Source organism: Salvelinus namaycush, chromosome 13 (assembly GCF_016432855.1).
Source record: "Salvelinus namaycush isolate Seneca chromosome 13, SaNama_1.0, whole genome shotgun sequence".
In the NCBI taxonomy this organism is placed as follows: domain Eukaryota; kingdom Metazoa; phylum Chordata; class Actinopteri; order Salmoniformes; family Salmonidae; genus Salvelinus; species Salvelinus namaycush.
Genome location: NC_052319.1, coordinates 24,076,653 through 24,088,605, shown reverse-complemented (window position 1 = coordinate 24,088,605; position 11,953 = coordinate 24,076,653). Strand labels below are relative to the sequence as shown.

The 11,953-nt window shown below is 48.2% G+C and overlaps 1 protein-coding gene across 1 annotated transcript in view; it reads left to right on the top strand.

Annotated features, from left to right (window-relative positions):
- LOC120058355 (Krueppel-like factor 7) overlaps window positions 1-11,953 on the top strand; it is a 71,290-nt gene that overhangs the window by 26,301 nt on the left and 33,036 nt on the right. The window lies entirely within an intron of this gene.

Here is an 11,953-nt window from a genome sequence, read left to right as displayed (position 1 = left end):
CCCTGGTACCTTTTGTTCGTCAGAATAGCCGTATCTGGACATGTAAGATGGAGATTGTATAGAGTCAGGTTGATCCAACCTCCCCTCTGTCTCACTCCTGCTGACTCATCCTCAGGCTGGCTGGCGTGCCCACACTCGCCCATGGTGACCCCAGTCTGGAATCTACAGAGGCAGGTCTACGTGTGTGTATGTGTGTGTGTGTGTGTGTGTGTGTGTGTGTGTGTGTGTGTGTGTGTGTGTGTGTGTGTGTGTGTGTGTGTGTGTGTGTGTGTGTGTGTGTGTGTGTGTGTGTTTTCCCTTATCTGTGTGGAGGCCAGGACAGGCCAGGGGGTGGTGTGTTACGAAAAATAGAGGTATGTTGGTCTGAGTCAGGGCCCAAGCATGGCATCCACCACCTATACACACACACACACACACACACACACACACACACACACACACACACACACACACACACACACACACACACACACACACACACACACACACACACACACACACACACACACACACACACACACAGGAGCCACCGCATCCTGTCCTGTTCAAGCTTGACCATCATACCTGGATAATTTCCGGTCCCATTTCCTGTCAGTCCGCCAGGCAAAAAGCTGCGTCCACCACAACACTACTGGTTGGACTTGATGTTGTCTCACTCTCCCAGCCGGCTGAATCCTGCGTCAGGGGGACAAGGGAACGCCAGATTGTATTTATAGATGAGCACTGAGCAGCACTGAGGTAGTGGGCCCCACAATGAACCTGTGTCACTGAGCTGGGCCCCACAATGAACCTGTGTCACTGAGCTGGGCCCCACAATGGAGGAGCTGTGTCACTGAGCTGGGCCCCACAATGGACCTGTGTCACTGAGCTGGGCCCCACAATGGAGGAGTTGTGTCACTGAGCTGGGCCCCACAATGGAGGAGCTGTGTCACTGAGCTGGGCCCCACAATGGAGGAGCTGTGTCACTGAGCTGCGCCCCACAATGGAGGAGCTGTGTCACTGAGCTGGGCCCCACAATGGAGAAGCTGTGTCACTGAGCTGGGCCCCACAATGGAGGAGCTGTGTCACTGAGCTGGGCCCCACAATGGACCTGTGTCACTGAGCTGGGCCCCACAATGGAGGAGCTGTGTCACTGAGCTGGGCCCCACAATGGACCTGTGTCACTGAGCTGGGCCCCACAATGGAGGAGCTGTGTCACTGAGCTGCGCCCCACAATGGAGGAGCTGTGTCACTGAGCTGGGCCCCACAATGGAGGAGCTGTGTCACTGAGCTGGGCCCCACAATGGAGGAGCTGTGTCACTGAGCTGCACCCCACAATGGAGGAGCTGTGTCACTGAGCTGCGCCCCACAATGGAGGAGCTGTGTCACTGAGCTGGGCCCCACAATGGAGGAGCTGTGTCACTGAGCTGGGCCCCACAATGGAGGAGCTGTGTCATTGCATCACGTCAAGGCCCCTGCACTTTTGTATTCTATGTCATCGCTGAGGTTATTACAGCTGAATCCGTACTCCGTTTACAGAAACATGTGTTTTTGTTCTAAAACAATCTCCAAACAAATTACTCAACATCCATGCTTGCTGTGAACAAATAGGATCTGGCCTGATACAGATCAGCAATATTCAGTAGAAAATGCCTTGGTTCCTCTCACTGTCACTGACTGCTGAGCATTTTGGCTGGCCCACATGGATGTGTTCAGAAATGTGCAACCTAAACTACTCCGAATGCACACACTCACGCAGTACTGCGACATAACAGACAGAGCACAGGGGAAAGCTGACTCCCTCGCCAACCTACGGTACGGCTGTCTCGCACTGCAGTCAGTCAGTCAGTGACACAGTAAAGAAAGAGAGCGGCGTAATTATAGTAGCTAGTTCTCATGGAACTTTGTGCTCACAGCCTCACAGCGTTACTCAGAGACACACTATAACAGGCTGGACTGTCATTCATTGTCCCTGGGACCTGAAAGGACATTCCTGGTTCCTGGACCTGGTCCTCCAATGAAGTCAGTGAGTCAGTGACATTTTACAACTGACGGGGGCTGTACTGCGGTAATGCTGTGAATCATGTTTTATCGCCATCATTATGACTCAGCATTTAGACTACGATCTAAATGAAGACCATTGAATTTAGATTTGTTCTTCTTACGATTAATCCGGTTACTGGGACTACAGCATGTTGAGCTGTCAGCTCTTACAGAGGTAATGGGAGGTAACTAACCATCCTGTCTGTCCTGTATGTACAGTATAGCTGAGGCTTTACCTGAAGTCATTTATCCCAGCGCTGGGCTGTGTGGTGTGTTGCTGTGGCCCAGTGCCAGCAGGCTGATAAGACTGCTGACAGGGAAATGGACTCAGTGATTGGTTGAACAAGGCTGAACAGGGCCTATCAGTCACACGCCCACTGACTGGAACAGAACAGTGTTGTAACCTGAGATCTTAATACAACCAGAGCCCAGAGGACCAACCGACACCGACCGACCCACCTCGTCCCCGTGAAACAAAACGCTTCCCTCTCTTCATACCCCTCCTCTCCCTATCTATCTTCCTCCCCTCTTCTCTCCATCTCTCAATCCCCTCTCTTTCCCTCTCTCCCCCTCCTATCCTCTCCCCTGCTGTCCCTTCCTTCCTTCCTCTCTCTCCTTCTCCCTATCCATCTCTCTCCCTTTGTCTCTACCTCAGTCCTCCTTGCTCTTTGTTTGTTTTAAGCCACTCCCCCCTCTTGTTTTGTCTTTGTCTGAGTGTTGTATCCCCTGTCTGGCCCCTTTCTCTCCTCCTCTCATAGCAGTGCCTAATGAAGATTAGCCTGGCATAGAACCCCCCGCCACACCAACACCACCACCACAGCCACACACACACCATCACAACAGCCACACTATTAGCTAGCCTAGCATCCCTCACTCAGCTCAGTGTCCCCCCCACACCCCAATCCTATAACAAGCTGTTAACCCTGGGTCCCCTTTCAATCGGCTTGTGAGGGGGAGTAATCCCGGCTGGGCGGTTTAATGAAAATGGCTGTATCCTCATTAGATTACCCCAGAGCTGCCAGGCTGGCCCACATTAGAACATTAGCTGCTACCATACAAAGATAAACAGAGTCTGAAGCTCCCCCACCCCCACTAAATCCCTTTAAAGGAAGACAGGGATCTGACTCTCAGGGATCTGACTTTCTCCCTGCTGTTTGAAGCTCTATCTCTTGATGCTAAACTGATCTCTCTCCTCCGCTCTTCTCTCTCTCTCTCTCTCTCTCTCTCGCTCTCTCTCTCGTTCTTGGTCTCTCTCTCCTTCTCTCAATCGCTCAATCTCTCTGTCTCTCCTTCCCAGTTTACTGACTGGGCTCAGATCACTACCAGCCTCTTCTGGATTAAACTATGTTTGCGGTGCTCCCCACTAATGCTTCCCCCTCACCCCAAACAATCCCCTGCCTTTAGTTCCACTACAACACCCCCACCATGACTCTTCAGTCCTGTGGATGGGTCAGTGAGCTCAGTGAGTCAGTGGAGTTCTATGCGGACGCACAGCGAGAATGGTTATCACAAAGCCCTTCCTTCAGCGTGTGTAAGGAGAACATTACACGATGCCCCAACACAATACTGTAACGCTGGGTTGTTGTGAGTGGGCTTGCTTACTGTTCTGTCAATGAAAGGTTGCTTGCTTTTGTATCCACTACTCCCATTATGTCGAGGGACCTCTGTTGTGCCCTTACCTGCCAGCAGAACAAATGCATTTACCCAAACATTAGGAAAAGAGGATCTACTGTGGAGGCGGCTGTAAACGGTCTCAGAGAAAAGAGTGAATCAAATGCTCGTTTATGTTGAGCAGTGAATGCTGTTTTGACTGGCTCTCAATCCCTTGCTTGTTTGGGGCAAAATATGACATGGCACAAAGGCTTTGCCGCTGTCAATGGGCTGTTTACTACTCTCACTCTCTTTCTCTCTGTCTCTATCTCTCACTCTCTTTCTGTCTCGTATCTCTCACTCTCTTTCTGTCTTGTATCTCTCACTCTCTTTCTCTCTGTCTCTTTCTCTCTGTCTCTATCTCTCACTCTCTTTCTCTGTCTCTATCTCTCTGTCTCTTTCTCTCTGTCTCTATCTCTCACTCTCTTTCTCTCTGTCTCTTTCTCTCTGTCTCTATCTCTCACTCTCTATCTCTCACTCTTTCTCTCACTCTCTTTCTCTATCTCCCACTCTCTTTCTCTCTTATCTCTATATCTCACTCTCTTTCTCTCTGTCTCTTTCTCTCTGTCTCTATCTCTCACTCTCTATCTCTCACTCTTTCTCTCACTCTCTTTCTCTATCTCTCACTCTCTTTCTCTCTTATCTCTATCTCACTCTCTTTCTCTATCTCTCACTATTTCTCTCACTCTCTTTCTCTGTATCTATCTCTCACTCTCTTTCTCTCTGTCTCTTTCTCTCTGTCTCTTTCTCTCTGTCTCTATCTCTCACTCTCTTTCTCTCACACTCTTTCTCTCACTCTCTTTCTCTCACTCACTTTCTCCTCTGTCTCTCTCTCTCTATAGTGAGGTAATCTGTAGTCTCAGATGTCAAGTGTGTGTGTGCGTGCGTGCCTGCGTTTGTGTGTGTGTGTATAGTTTTATGATTGTGTTTGAGTATTGGCTGTATTGACGGGGGTCGGGGGGAGGGGGGGGGGTGATGGCTGTGATGGCTGGCTGTGTGGGTGGGGGACAGCAAGGATCAGAGGTCATTGTTGGACTGACACGTGTTTGCTGATAAAGCGTCTGTGTGCTTAACTCTCCCCTGCTTTGTCCTGGCTCTGACCGTCAAACCATGGATCTGGTGACCCCAGCACAACTGAGTGGATATTTGTGTGTTTTGTGTGTACACAAACAGAAATAGCTCTCTCTCTCTCTCTGTCGGCTAGCCCACACAAACATAGGCAAAGGTTGATTGACACACACACACACACACGCACACACACAGACACAGCCCCCCTTCCATTAACTGAATGTATTCATTAGCTGCAGCTGCACGCTGTCAGGGCTTAGAAGTCATTGTGTGTGTGTCTTGGGGACGCAGATGGAAGGGTCGCACACACTGTCCTTCAGTGTTACCATTCAAACACCCACACATCTCACACACACACACTCACCCACCCCCCCACACATACTCATTTAAAAAGCCACCCTTTATGACCCACTAATCTACTTTCCTTTACTCAGTCGAGTCAACTTGGAAAGGAAAGCTAATCCTGTCTGGACTCAGACACGGTCGTCCACCACAATACTCTGACTCACTGTTCAGTTCTTTGAAGTGTTCCGCTGTGTTGTGCTGGCCCACCTTCCCGATGACACAGTGTCACACACACACACACACACACGGACGCCTCCGGGCAGTTCATTAACGATGCGGCAGGCAGCGAGCGTTGAGCGAGGAGCTCCCCCACCGGTTGGTGGACTCTGGGTGACCCTGTGGTGGGCCCTGGAGGCGAGGAGGGCACACCCCTCTCCAAGGTCCAGAGCGGCTCTGCCCTGTCCTGCTGGGTTTAATTGGGTGGTAGCAGGCTGACCCTTGACCCTTGGCTGGACAGACTGGCTGAGACCGGTAGAAGAGAAGAGGCTATGGATCAGGATCAGAGAACAGAGTGGCTGGCAGGCTGTCGCCTCTGGCCTGTTTTACTGTTTTACCTCAGCAATTGGAAACCCTCTCTCTCTCCCTCTCTCTCTCTCGGATACGCTATTATCGGTAAGAAATAGGTTTCTATGTGTGTGGGGGGAAGGTTGTGTAGTGACTGAGGTACATTGAAAATTATGCTTCCGCTGCCTAAAACCAGGTAGCTCAACAAGGAAGTTGATAACAGTGTCTTAGATAAACAGTATAAATGTATTGTATGAAATAATCCCTCTGTGTATGATAACATATGTTGTTGTCCCACTGATCAAAGGGCCTTCAGTCCAGTCACATTACAGACTACAGAGAAGGCTGTTGTGTTCCCAGCCCCATCTCCACCCTGATGTAGCTGTAGGCCTGTCCCTTGCCTGGCCTCCCTTGGCTGGATCTGCCTCAGAGATCTGAGATCTGACTAGCTGGCCCCTAGCTGGAATGCTGCCTCATATCTCACTATTAACTACATAATTCACTGCTTTACACACACACACACACACACACACACACACACACACACACACACACACACACACACACACACACACACACACACACACACACACACACACACACACACACACACACACACACACACACTCAGACACACACACTCAGACACACACACAGACATACATACACACACACACCTCATTATTGACTATACATAAATGCTCCCCATCAGAGCCCAGAGCAGAGGGTTTTCATTAGGCCTCATTCAGGAGGGGAACCGGGATACATGAAGTTTCTTATTCAGTTTGGCGTGTTCCTGTGGGGAGTTAGAAAATACGATTTTCACGGATGGGGTAATGGTTATGTCAGACAGAGAGTTATCAGACAACCACCGAATAGAATCAGCCTTGCTTTGTTCCTCTGCCCTGGGAGGGGATGAATTTTATAGAAGCACAATATTGAAAATAATCATCTTTATTATCCTTTTTCTCCATGGGGTAGAATTATTATAGACTACAGATGGTGTCTTGTAATAATTCATATGGAAAAGAATAGGTTTGACTGCGGGGTTATACAGGGGTCTGTGAGGTTTTGCCAGGAGAATTTAATATCTAGGAATGACTTTTATGGCAGCGCTATCTCTATAAATGTTTGTCTGTCTGTCTGTGTATGTGTGTGTGTGTCCTGTGCTGTGCTGTGTCATTAACATTTAGGTTGAGGTGTGTGTGTTTCAGCCCTGCTCTCCCCCTGGCTTGATAAGTGCTGATGTCATAATAAACCTGTCTGGTTTAGTTCATGAACCTGAACGCTGCAGCCCTTATGTCCTGCCAAGATGTGTCACAAGACATCAGCTCAGCCACAACTAACTTCACCACCACTCTCACTAACACGGGATCCCACCACCACTTCTAACAACTCAGTGTGTTTAAAGAAGGAAAAAAGGAGCCTTTTACACCTGGTTATTCCGATATTTTAAGTATTGTACAACAATGATAATGTACAATTTACTAATTTCATCAATGTCAACCCTTTCCACACCCACTACTGTTTCACTTGACCCTGCAATCATCTTGGATATCAACGCATCCCCTCAGTTTCCTCTAAAACAAAGGCTGATAGAACACCCACATTCACACCGACACAAAGTCAAGACGTTGTCTCTTGTTTCTCTTGAAAATGTGAATGGCTTTAACCGACACGCTGCGATGGTGACAATGTGTTTTCCTCATCTCTGTGTGAGCTGTTGTCCGTCTGTGTCCTCCCTGCTCCCAGAGGAGCTAGCCTGGTGTGTGTGTGTGTGTGTGTGTGTGTGTGTGTGTGTGTGTGTGTGTGTGTGTGTGTGTGTGTGTGTGTGTGTGTGTGTGTGCGTGTGTGCGTGCGTGCGTGCGTGCGTGCGTGCGTGCGTGCGTGCGTGCGTGCGTGCGTGCGTGCGTGCGTGCGTGCGTGCGTGCGTGCGTGCGTGCGTGCGTGCGTGCGTGCGTGCGTGCGTGCGTGCGTGCGTGCGTGCGTGCGTGCGTGCGTGCGTGCGTGCGTGCGTGCGTGCGACAAAGACTAGAGAGGAGAGGAAGAGGAGGAGGGGAGAGCAGACAGAAGCCTGGTGACAATGTGCAGGAGGGAGACAAAGAAAGACACATTTGACAGGAGAGGATAGGAGGAGAAGAGAGGAGGAAAGGAGGAATGGAGGAGGGCCCATGAGGGACTAAAATAGTATCTCCCTCTTGGTGTTGATAGACAGCAAGAAAGCAAAAGTAAATATTGAAGCACAGTAATGAATGCGTTGCTGTCCTCCCTAATCTTCAACCCCAGAGCTGAGCTTAACTATCTGCCTACGAGTAAAGTACTTAGCCAGATTACATGAACACTAACTGTGTATTTATTGGGTACTTTCATGGTCAATTAATGCAGATAGTGAGTGACTAAATAAGGGTTGTGTGCGTAGTGCATAGTCTTCAACCAGTCACTCAGATAAAGGATGGAATGGGGGGATTCCCATTCAGACCTACAGCTGTCTCATCCGGCCAGGCATCCTCCTACTGAGATAGGATACAGATGTAGAGCAGACCTGATCCTTAGCCACCCCTCGCCACATCCACATCCAGGCTGAGGAGGGATCTGCACCCTGTGTGTAGACTGAACTCTGGTCCGCATGACTAAACAGAGAAACTCTCACACACACATCTAAGGAGGGATGAAGCCCTGTGTATAAACTGAACTCTGGTCCACATGACTAAACAGAGAAACTCTCACACACACACATCTAAGGAGGGATGAAGCCCTGTGTATAAACTGAACTCTGGTCCACTGACTGTACTGGCCAGCCACACACAACATCACTGATGTTGTAAACAGACATTTGGCATGCGGAGCTGATCTGGATGGCAGATATTAGACCATAGACAATATATCTATGTATCAGACAGTCTTACTGAAGCTGTATGTACTATGGGTGGACAGAAATGAATGGAAAATGATCTGAAGTTGATCATTTGAATGAGAGAACAGAATGAATTTGCTTTATCATGTTTTGCATGTTTGCCAGACAAAGGAGAAATCTGGAGAGATGAAACAGGTCAGACATAATTGATGTCACACCAGATGAGACCAGTTTCTACTCGGTGGTAGTGATGGGGGGGGGGGGGGGGAATCGATACAGTTACATTTTTGGATAATATTATATTGATATTTGACTCCAAATATCGATTTGTAAAACATATATATTTTTAATACCCTAGCCCTACTCTGTGGCATTTCAAATTACAACCGTTGTCCTCCTACATACCTACAACACTTTGATCACATCACTAACACACACTACACCAGACACCAGACATTCCTTACTCAGAATCACAACCCAAGCATGGCTGCCACTGCCAGACAATGCACAATACACTACACCACTCCCACTCCCACCACCATTTAGAAAACTAGCGAATCCAAAAGAAATGAACTCAGGCCCAGCCGTAGTGAATTGGGGGGATAACAGTAATGTATTGATTCCTGATTCCCCCTCTAAGCATGGTCACACTAAGCCCACTAGCTAAGCCAATATGACTGAAGCACACACATACACACACACACACACTGGAATGGCCTGAGGGTTATTTGCTGCTTGGCCATAATTCACCCAGAGCTCAAGCTAGCCCACTAATAGGGCCAAGTCCTCTGAGTGCAATCGCTCTTCCTTATTTCTCGTGTCCCCCAAAACCCTCTGCTCTCTCAGTGGCCGGGCCATTTGACTTCCCCTCTTCTGCACTGGCTGCAGGGCAGGCAATAGGAAATAACACACACGTGTAATAATACACACACAATTACACGCATGCACACACAAACACGCAATATCAAACATTTTCACACGGAATCACGAACACACACAGAATCACACACGCACACACGCACGCTTGCACATACACACACACACCTCTGTGTATTTCCTGAGAGAGTCCTTGCTTGCAGCAGATGGTGTCAGCAGTGGGATATTTTTAGGTGTTGCCAAATGTGGCTGTGAATTCCTGATTTTCACTCACAGTCAGGTGCTTTTCTCCTCTCTCCCCAACCTCGTCTCAGAGCATTTCGTATTATTCTGTAGGTAAATCCAAGACACTCCATTTACTCCATATGTTACGTTTCATATGGTACTGTTTGTATTCATTTGTGGATTCCATCACCCATTTCGTATTAAATGTTATGAATTCTAGCTAGGTGGCTAACATTAGCTAGGGTAGGGGTTAAGGTTAAGGTTAGGGTTTATAAAAATAAATAAAAATTAACCTTTATTTAACTAGGCAAGTCAGTTAAGAACAAATTCTTATTTACAATGACAGCCTACCCCGGCCAAACCCTAACCCGGACGACACTGGGCCAATTGTGCGCCGCCCTATGGGACTCCCAATCACAGCCGGTTGTGATACAGCCTGGAATCGAACCAGGGTCTGTTGTGACACCTCTAGCACTGAGATGCAGTGCCTTAGACTGCTGCGTCACTCGGGAGCCCCAAATTAACTTGGATTAAGTTTAGGAGTTAGGTTAAAGAGTTAAGGTTAGGGTTAGGGGAAGGATTAGCTTAAAGGGTTTTAAGGTTAGGGGAAGGGTTAGCTAAAACGGTTAAGTTTAGGGGAATGGCTAGCTAACATGCTAAGTAGTTGCAAAGTAGCTAAAAAGTAGTAAGTCGTTGAAATGTTGCTAATTAGCTAAAATGAAAAAGTCCTTTGGGTTGCTAGATGTTTGCATTATACGCCCACCCGTTCACCTTGACCAATCACCCTACTTTAGTTGTTTGCTTTAAGTAACCATCTGTCTTATGTAACCGTACCAAACATAACATATAGTAATTTGAGTGTCCCGGATTTACATTTACTAAGTTTCATCTAGTCTATGAGACCAGGCTGCTCTCCCTCATCTTACCCTTATCTCTCCTCTTCACTCCCCTCCTCTCTTCCTCTCTCCTTCTGGTAACTGGGACCACACCTCTTTTTTTTCTCCCTCTCTTTCTCTCTTCCTCCTATTGATTTGGCTGGGGCCATGCATGATGGTGTGATTGTCTTACAGTACACAGTGCAGGCCAGGCAGTATGGCATAATATATCAGGAGGCAAAGACCTTGACAGGTGGTTGTTTGTTTGTCACTTGATCAAGATGTTGATCTTTCGAAATATTTATGTGTGTAAATTCGATATCATTTAGGGTTAGGTTAGGATTAGAAATTATATCTGCTGCCTTTGCATTGATGTAATGCTGATATGCCATGCAATCCTACATCTGAGTGTTCTCTGTATATTAGAGTAATGCTAAATAGCTTTTATTAAACCTCTGCCATAAGTGCTGTAGGCTAGTATATTCACAAGTGGCCTCTCCAAGAGATGTCATTAAAAATCGGAAATATGTATTATAGAAGTCAACAACATTCAAAAAGTCAAGTGTTCATTCTTTTTTTCTGTTAGGGCACTCAGAATTGTCCAATGCGGAGGTAGTGAATGTGTGGTTGGTGGGATGAACGAGGCCTTGCTCTCTGGTTTTAACCCAGAAACACACTCAAACAGGAGATGGACTCCTCATCTGCACCCAAAATGGAATCTTATTCCATATATGATGCACTACTATGGCACTATTGGGAATGGGGTGCCATGTGGGACTCACACCATGTTTTGTGGTAGTAGTGAGTGCTCTGCTCTGCTCTGGCTCTGCAGCCAATTCTGCTGTCAGTGGGAATTGCAGCAATGGATTGTGGAAAGTAAGCACATCATTTTCATACCCTCGATAAATGCTGCATGTTGGAGGACAAGCGCATGACTTGACAAATGACCCTGGCGAAGGGCCGTCTGGCGCGTGACGGCAGAGGAGACATTCATTTCCAACCAGCCATCGTATCACTCCGTATCCCACCCAATCCCCGCTCCCCGCGCATGCACAAACCACGCGCCAGTGGCCAGGGGCCAAGAAAAACGAGATTAAATTATCCCCCAAATTAAAAGGGCATATCTGCCTTGTCTACACTAACAGCTGTTTAAATGTTCCTTATTCTGCACTATGCTGTGTCTATCTGCTGCTGCCTGCGCTATTCATTAGTTTTATAACCTATGTTTATTAGTCTGCCCAGGTGGCAGCGGATCAGGGCGGGAGTTGAGGTGGGGGGTGAGGGCAGAGTAGGGGGGGGGGGGGGGGGGGGTGACGTTCGCGTGCTAATTGCTTTGCTGTGAGAGAATGTGTCGGGACGTGTGCAGAGGAGGGGGGGACAAGCTAGGGGAGGCAGGGGTGAGAGGGAAATGAGGGGCTACTGTAAGTATTGTAAAGAGGGAGGGAGAGAAGGAGTGGGGGAGGGGGTTGACACAGGTGCAGAGATGATGGAGGGGTGGGGGGGCAGAGCAATCACACAGCGGGAGTGTCTGAGT